Here is a 9,491-nt window from a genome sequence, read left to right as displayed (position 1 = left end):
GAACCTGCATATACGCGACTTGGTATATAGTGAACCTCCATGTATACCCTACTTGGTATATAGTGAACCTGCGTATATACTCTTCTTTCTTCATTCTTTGTAGTCTGATCATCAATTCTTTGCTACTGACCTGCTACACTCTAATTTGTCATCTGCGTGATTTGCCATCAAGGACAACACTTGTCTCATAATGCCAACACTTCGTGCAGCCCTCCATCCGCGCTCTTAACCGATGGGCGGGCGCCTTGGTGCACCCTCCACCCGTGTCACAACCGACGGGCGAGTGCACCTTCGTGCGGCCTTCCACTCGTGTTGTCAACCGAATCGTTCAACCTCGTGCAGTCTGCCCGGCAGGTGGGCGCATGTGCCTCCATGCGACCTGCACCTCAAGCCTGCTCCTCCACGCTCAAACTTGCACCTTTGCACCTTGAGCTCGTCCTTTGACTTGTCTGAATGCTTGTTGATTGATTTGCTTGATCATTTCTGCTCCCCAACTGCGCCATCCATATATATGGTGGGTGGGCGAGTCGTGCCACCTGGCCGACTTTTCCAACTCATCCGGCCGACGCCCTCCATACTTGCAAACTTGTCCAACTTTGTTGGTCTACCCTCCTATCACTCGGGACCATCCACCAACCTTCGCCCACATGGCAAATTTATGAGATCGGCCCGTGGGTGACTCGCCAACTCATCCCCACAGTATAAACTCGCCCAGCCAAGACTCTCCACGTGCATTATCACATGCTAGATCGTTTTCATTAGCCATAGCTCGCCTCTTCGCATCGGATTTGCGTCCTGCCCGTCGCACAGATCGCAAGTCCTTACACAAGGGGTCGAGGGGAAGGATTGAAGAGGGACCAGAGTCGATTTCGAGGGCGGAAGGCCGGTTAACCGCGGATGCAACAACAGGTCCATCTGACAGCGGATCAGAGAAATCTCCACTGGTTAGAATGCTCTTATCAATGCCAGATACCGCCCTACCGATTTCTGATTCCAAGGAATTTTCAATGAGAGATCCACGGACAGAGAAGTTTGCTACTGGGGATGAGGGAGAGATGAAATCTGATGGAGCTTCTGACAAGTTCTAAAGAAATAAATAAATTAGGAAAGTTTGAGATCATTATTCACTAGGATTTCACTGACATTGTTTTAGCAAGAAAGTGTTGTTGCACAGTTGCATAGATGTACCACTTCGTAGACATTATTCTAATATATAAACAACTCAGGAACAATACGTATCTATAATCAAAGTGTTCTCGTTGTTCACAAATCACCCAAAGTTTGTATTTTTTCCATGAGCTTAAGTAGATTGCAGATTCTTTGAATATTTGGGAATTGGACGGACATAGGCGCAGTCAAAAAATTGATAGTGCCCGTGTCTATCCAATTCCCAAATATTTGGAGAATCTACAATCGACCTAAAAATGCCTGTATTTTTGTAATTGAATTAGAAATGATCAACGTATTTTCCAAAGTCAAAATCTCATATGTCCCCATTTTCCTTTTTAAATAAAGTATTTGACATCATTCATCTCCCTTCATGCTCGTGGCATGAAATTATTCAATGGATATCTCCGTAGATCAACAATTTTATGATTTAAATGAGAGAAAGTTAAACTTTTGTTGATAAAATAAGCTCCGTTCTGAAATTCTCAAATATCTCCCTTCCTTCCTAAATTCACTAAAAATAAGTGGAAAGAAGGAAACCTGCTATCTCATGATTGTTAAAATACCAGTTAAGATTTCAACATGAAATTTAGAGAGTAAATCCTCTATTTAAATTATTAACTGAATTGACCAAGCAAGTGCGATAGTAATAAGATTTCCACGAAAACTCCCAAAGTTGAAATTCCCCGCAAATAATGTGGCAAAGTTTCCCCTCATAGCAGCAAATCAAGAAACTGTCCTCTTCTTGCTTTTTTTTCCTTCCGAAAGCTACTTCAAAATCATGCTTATTATTTGTTTAAATATATTTTATCTACTCATTTATACCACTAAATACTATTTTGAATTATTTTGTTAATGTTTTTTTATATTTATATATGTGTTTATTTTGAAATAAAATTTTCATAATTTTAATTTGAATTTATTTTAATATTTTCTTATATTTATATATGCATTTATTTTGAAATAATATTTTGAGAATTTTATTTAATTATTAATTAGATGGTACAGATCTAATATTCATAAAATATTATAAAATATTTTGAATAATAGTGTTAAATTAATAGTTTATATTTATTTATAAAGTATTTATGATTTTTTTTTTTGCTTTTTAATCAAATTAAGTAATTAAAAATATGTCATAATAAACCATGGTATTATTAGAGAACTTATTTACAAGTTAAAAATTTTCATAATAATGTGATTATTAATATGATTATAATAGAAATCTTATTACAAATTTTAAAATATATAGATACTTAACTCATATATTAATTTTTTTAATAATAATGATAATAATTTTAAAAAATAGAAAAATTAACTTACTATTTTTTAAAATTTGATAAAGTGTGATAATTAGATAAGTGTTTTGAGATATATTGACATAATAATTTAATTTATAAGGCTGATGTACTATAAACTATATGAAACACTCATTAATGAGTTAAATGTCTTTTAACTTTTAACTAAAAACTTTGTTTATTGTATGTTTTAATGATCATATAACATTTCTTTTACTATGAATTAGAATTTCTCCAAAATAGGTAACTTCCAGTACACTAGATATAATATTTTATAGATGTCACTATTGGCTAGATACAACATATTTTTGGAAAACTTAATCTAGTTAACTGAAAAACAAACATATTTCAAAAGACTTAAACGCACACAACTGAAAAACAAATCATTTACCATTGATAAATTATTGATAAATTACCATTCTTATTATTTAAATTATAATTTTTAATATATAAATGAATTCTATAGGCTCTTAAAACCACATATTATACTTCTGAAGCGAAAAGATCTCTATCAAATTTTAATCAGAATTGTTTTAGAAAATTATACCAAAGAGTTAAAACTACATTATTTGACACGGTGTTTAAGCTGCAAAGACTGTTCCGTTATAGTTTTTATTGCGTTCTAAAATTATTGGCATCGTTAATCGTGAATAGCAAAATAAGGTTCTCGCCTCGAATGGTCGAACGGTACGTAAGAAGTTGGCGGCGACGACGCGACGACACGAATTTATTATTACATAATTCAGAGAAGCAGAAACAATTACTGAAGAAGGATATTGCAGATGTGTTGTACACGTTTGAGAAGCAATAATAAATTATTTGCTGAATTACGTGATAATCTGAAAAGAAATACGATCTGTTTCCACATATGATCCGGATGCATCCGCCTGTTAAATGTGTGAAAATCCTGAAATTTTTGGAAATTTTAAATTATAAGATGATATGAATGGACACTGATTCAATGAAAAACTGCGAAATAACAAGTGTAAACGTGCAAAATGGTAATATTAAATAAATTAATTGGATTAAATGGTAATCGAAAATGAGTTAGGATTAGTAAACGTGGATATTTAAGAATATTGGGAAATTAATTAGGATATTAAATTTTAAAGATAATCTTTGCACGTGTAATTGGAGATTTGAGTTATCAATTTGTGTTTCTTGATAACCGTTATTGATAACAGTTACTGATGTTGTTCTGTTTATAGTTTATAGTAGATAGTGATGTTGTTTTATTATTGGTTTAATAATTGAGTTATGATTAGTTTTCTTATTTTTAGAATATGGTATTAGGTAGTTGTTAATTTTTAAGAAAACATTAATTTGTTTTTTAATAACAAATAAAAATTTATGTATATGGATAAATTACATTTTGTTAAAAAATAAGTATTATTGTTATATTTTTAATTGAAAATGATAAATTGATATTGGTTCAGTCTAATTAATAGAAGAAATGACTTTCTTAGGTGGAATTTTTAATACAAGATTGTGATTTGTGTTGTTTAAAATACATTTTGAATGCATAAATGTATTTAACACTTTAAAAATCTAGTAAATTCTCAAATTAAACCACTTAAGATTAGGGGTTGTATAACTAATCGATAACAACCGATTTTTAGCTAAATAGCGTGGGAAAATCTTTCAAAAAACTCCATAACAATGGATTTTTAACTAAAATAAGGTGAGAAAATCTTCCAAAAAACTTACTTTAAATATGTTTAAATAATTTTTTATTGTAGAGTTGACGATTCTGTGATCCATATCAAGTTCATAAAAGATTTTTTGGCGAAAATCACATGAAATACCATTTGTTGACGCGTTTCTAACCAACCAGTGTGGTTCATCGTCACGACAAGTTGAATAACCAGATCCAGGTTAGCAAGTTAAATAGACTGAGCGGAGCCTCCAAGGGCTAACTTGACCAACAACTACTTTTGACTATTGGATCGGGATCAAAACTTTTTTAATAATTTAAGGGAAATAAGTTATCTTACGGGGACCAATCGCTTAAAATATATAAAAAATAATTTAAATTTATGATAATAGTTAGTTAAAAAGTATTAATAAATAATTAAAAATATAAGTTAAATTAGTATTTAAATGGAAATTAGTTATAAACAGGACCTTTCTTGTATGAATAAATTATATGTATATACAAGTTAGCTAGAAAAATACATAATTAATTAAATGCAAAAAGTAAATAAAATAATAAGAAAGAGATGGTTAAAAAAAATATAAATAAATAATAATGAAAAAAATAATATAAGTTAACTTAAAAAAAAAATAAATAATAATAAAACAAAAAACGAGAAAAATAAAATAAGTCAAAAAAAAAAAAAAAAAACGAAGAAAAAGAAAGAAAGAAAGATAAGAATAAATAAAATCGAGAAACTAACATTAAGTTAACTTAAAAATCCTTAAAATAAATAAATAAATAAAAATTAAATTAAATAAATAAATAAATAGATAAATAAATATATTAAGTTGATCTAAATAAAAACAAATAAATAAATAAATTAGTTAAGAAAGTAGATGGTTATAACAATAATAAAAATTAATTAAGAAAGTAGATGGAATATTAAAAAAAAATGGGGTGAAGGGAGCGGAACAAATAACTAGGAAGAGAGTGCTCGGACCCAACACATACTGATTTTCCAGCCATCTTCTCTATTGAGATTGCTCGCCTTCTTTTCAATCTCAAGTGCTTCCCTAAATTTCCGATGATGGAAGCGCGAAACCTTAGCAATAACACTAGCCTCCTCAATACAAACATGATGATTGGTTAGTTCGCCTATGGTTAAGGTCTGCTGCATGCTCACTAATCCTTTGATTACTGGAGCGACTAGTCTCCCCAATATAGGGGGTCCCACAGGAACAGGGGATCATGTACACACCTTTCATATCTTTAGGGTGGATAGGATCCTTGAGTGATCTGAGGGACATGCGAATGGTGTTCAGGGGCCTAAAAGTCACAGGGACACTATGCATCCTGAAAATCCTTCCAATCTTATCAGTAGTCCCCTGAACATACGGAAGATGGACACCTGGAACTCGTTCCTTCGGTTCCCTTTGAGACAGAGAATTCGGTTCCCTTTGAGACAGAGAATTCATGGAAGCTTTAAGGAAAGCCTTCTAACCCATGTATCTACTAAAACCATTCTCAACAAAGACATCAAGGAGATGGGATTTTTCTTTCTCAAAACTCTTCTTATCCGAGATCCTTAGGGCCCGAGTAGCAAGGGTATTGAGAACACTCATCTTTTGAGCTAGGAAATGGTGGGAACTGGCATGAAGATACTGCCCATTATGAGTTTTCTTCCGAAAAACTTGGTGAGCGAGGGGACCATCACTATTCTTAGAAATAAGAATATCCAGGAACGGAAAGCAACCATCAACGTCCTGCCCCATAGTGAACTTAATGGCTGAGAATTGATTGCAAAAATAAATTGAGTTCAATCAAAAATCCCTTATAAAAATAAAAATAAAAAATAGAAATCTTAAAACTAGAAACTTGATAGTTATAAATGCTGAATTTCAAATAATTCTACCATATTTTTACAAAATTATATTTATGGCTCAAATTTATAATTAAAAAAATCTGTACTAAATTTTTAGCAAAATAAAGCAGAAAAAACAACCATAAAAAGGCATTGCGCCTACTAGTTAAACTTGAGGAGATTCGCTGCTTTGAGAAAATAACATAATTACAGCTTGAGATAAAGATTGGCATGTGTTATTGTGGATAAGATGAACTGACAACGATTAGATTGATGCGATTGACAGAGTCAAACCTGCCGCTATCTGAAATTATTTGTCCAATCACATGAGAGAGATGGCACTCCAAATTTTCTGGCAACCTTACGAAGATAAGAAATATGTAATCGTACGTCCGTAGGTTTGAACAATTCCTAATATTTCGTTGAAGCCAGGAATTTGCAGCCAATTTAGGATCGGAAAATCACAGAGAATTCTTATGCTTATGCGACCATGTCAAATCTTCCAAATTCAAAATCAAACGTGCGTGTTTCTGCAAATTATCATATCCACACAACACCACTTTCTAATCTATGTTATATATACCCACATGATCTGTGTATACATACCTACTTGCACATAAAATTGCAAATTCTCTAGTACGTAAAACTGCTGAAGCTAAGCCCTGGCTAGCCCCCCTGGTCTTCACTTGATCACGACATTGCAATTCAGAAATCCTAGAACTGCGGTTGTGATTCAGAAATTGTTAGAATGCTATATCAGATGATGCACCCGTATAGGATGAGGGTAATTCCTTCATGTTTGACAACTTCAAGCTTCGATGGTACTCTTCTGCATCAAGAATTCCGGGCACCAAAACCAATCAAAATCAATTCGAGTGGGATTAATCAAACCGGACTACTTGCCGATATGTGGCAAGATATCCAAGGAGCAAACTTGTGGAATGGGTTATTAAATCCAATCAATCCACTTTTGAAAGCGGAGATACTTAGATATGGCGATTTCGCACAGTTATGCTATGATTCATTCGATAGTAAAGTTTGCATGAGTTCTTACGGTGGGTGTAAATACAGCCCTGATGAAATATTTTATAGTAATTATAACGTGACCGGTAATTGGCAAGCTTACTACGGGTATCGAGTCACCAAGTATTTGTATACTGAGACTGATATTATATTGGGGAGGCAGACAGAGCAATCTATTTGGATTGGCTTTATTGCGGTCTGCACAGATGTTCAACAAATACGAAGAGCGGGCCGGAGAGATATTATAATAGCGTGGAGAGGAACCCAAACATCTGAAGAATGGATACAAGATCTCACAGATTTTTTAGTTCCTGCTCGATTATCAACTACTAATGGTCTCAACGAGAAGGGCGTCCGAGTAGAGAAGGGATTTCTAAATTGTTATAAGTCTACAGGAGAAACTGCTCGTTCAGAAGTTATAAGACTCTTAGATAAATACAAGGACGAGGCCTTGAGTGTTACTTTATCTGGGCACAGTTTAGGAGCTGCTCTCGCAACCTTATGCTCATATGATGTTAAACAAATTCTGAACTTGCATTCATCAGCACGCCCTATACCTGTTACTGTGTTTGCATTCGCCTCTCCACGCGTAGGAAATACAGCCTTCGCCCAAAGAATGGAAGAACTTGGCGTTAAGGTGCTTCGTTTGGTGAACAAGAACGATATTGTTCCCAAATTTCCTGGATTTGTTGTGAATGAGAGTTCATGGGGATGGTTCAGAAAATTGTTGAATTGGCTTCCCTGGACATATTTTCATGTGGGGGTCGAAGTTATTTTGGACAACAATAACTCCCCCTTTCTGAAACATACCTGCAATCTTGTTAACGCGCACAATTTAGAGGTGTATCTTCACCTGATCGACGGTTATGTAGGAGAGGGTAAACCTTTCATATCTTCTGGAAGAGATCCTGCTCTTGTCAATAAGAGCTGCGACTTACTGATCGAAAACCTTGGCATTCGTCCTCATTGGTTCCAGCAGCAACAGGAAGATGGAATTTGCAAGGCTGAATATGGCTACTCTAGTATTCCCGAAACCCCATGAAGAAATTGTATCGGGCTGTTTGCAAGATATATATGGCCTTTGTTAGCTGTATTTGTCATAGAATGAGGTTGTCAGCCAATCAGTGATCTGTTGGCGAAAAAGTGGTTAGTTGATCATGCAATCCAATGCATTCCAATCATATGTGATCATAAAATAGATAATGCAAATCAAAAGCATTCCATTGTTATTAGGGCACAGGAATATGTTGGATGACCATAATAGTATCTAGTATTTTATCATCATCAATTGAAACGGCTTTGTGGATGCTAAGGCTGTGGGGCAAACAATATGCACTCACGAACAGAGTAATCAATGCTTGTTATATGAGAAACGTAAGGCTGCACCGTAAACAATATGTATTTTAACGTAGCGTAATACATGTGATATAAGTTTGGGATATACTCTCGGAAGTATTTAGACTTACATGTAATTATATTGATTGATTGTTAGGTTTTACATTATGTAGCGACAATTATAATTTAAAAATATGAATATTGGGAGTTCGGTATTTAAACATTTATTAATAAATAAAGGATGTTAAGTTAATTTAATAAATAATTATCTAAATTTTACCCAAATTCATATTCCATTAAAGTGGAAAAAATATGTATTAATAAGTAAAGGACGTTAATTTAATTTAATAAAAAACCATCTAAATTTTAACCAAAATCATTTTGCATCAAAGGGAAAAATTCTATTACAATTAAAGGGATGATATCTCATTATTAAATTTGGATTAACTAATTAAGAATAAAGTAAAATCTACAAATTGATGAAAATATTAGAAATATTATAACATCAAAATTTAAGAAAAAATTGAAATGCTATAAAAAAAAAAATTAAAGGATAAAAGACAATTAAAATACCATCAAAAAGTGATTAACCTTGACTTATAAAACTAAAAGTATCTATTTATTTTGACATTATTAAAATAAAAATTAATTCTCAAAACCTTCATAATCAAAGTAGTCATTATACAATTTCCAAAGTACCATGGATTGGAAAAACCCATATCTTTAGAGCACTAAGAAAGATGAAGATGAAAACTAAATTTCTCTTTAATTGTCTTCCAAATGCTCATATTATTAGACCTCAATTTAAAATATTTGTGATAATATCAACCTTCATAACCTTCTAATCCATTAAAACTATGATGATCCTAGAACATCTCCTTCATCATTATTATCATTACCATCAACAATTATACGTTTTTTATAAGTTTGGTAGGAATATATTCTATGTCACCGCGATCTTGAGGGAATTGAGTTGGTGACTTCACATCAATGAGGGAATTGAATTGGTGAGCACACAATCACCCTCGATCCAAAACCCCATGGACTTTCCATAATCAACGATTGTACTTTAAAAAAGAACCACCATACTAATTAACTAACTTATTCATTAGTTTTAGATTTTTTTTTAATAAAAATTCCAACATATTCAAAATATAATCTCCTTTTTATT

The 9,491-nt window shown here is 32.9% G+C and overlaps 1 pseudogene; it reads left to right on the top strand.

Annotated features, from left to right (window-relative positions):
* Positions 1–6,740: 6,740 nt before the first annotated feature.
* On the top strand, positions 6,741–8,027 carry LOC149214170 (phospholipase A1-Igamma2, chloroplastic pseudogene; annotated as a pseudogene).
* Positions 8,028–9,491: the final 1,464 nt, after the last annotated feature.

Source organism: Pinus tabuliformis, chromosome 1_1 (assembly GCF_031772625.1).
Source record: "Pinus tabuliformis cultivar Carrire ecotype Pingquan chromosome 1_1, CPIR1, whole genome shotgun sequence".
NCBI lineage: Eukaryota > Viridiplantae > Streptophyta > Pinopsida > Pinales > Pinaceae > Pinus > Pinus tabuliformis.
This window is presented reverse-complemented; position numbering and strand designations above follow the sequence as displayed.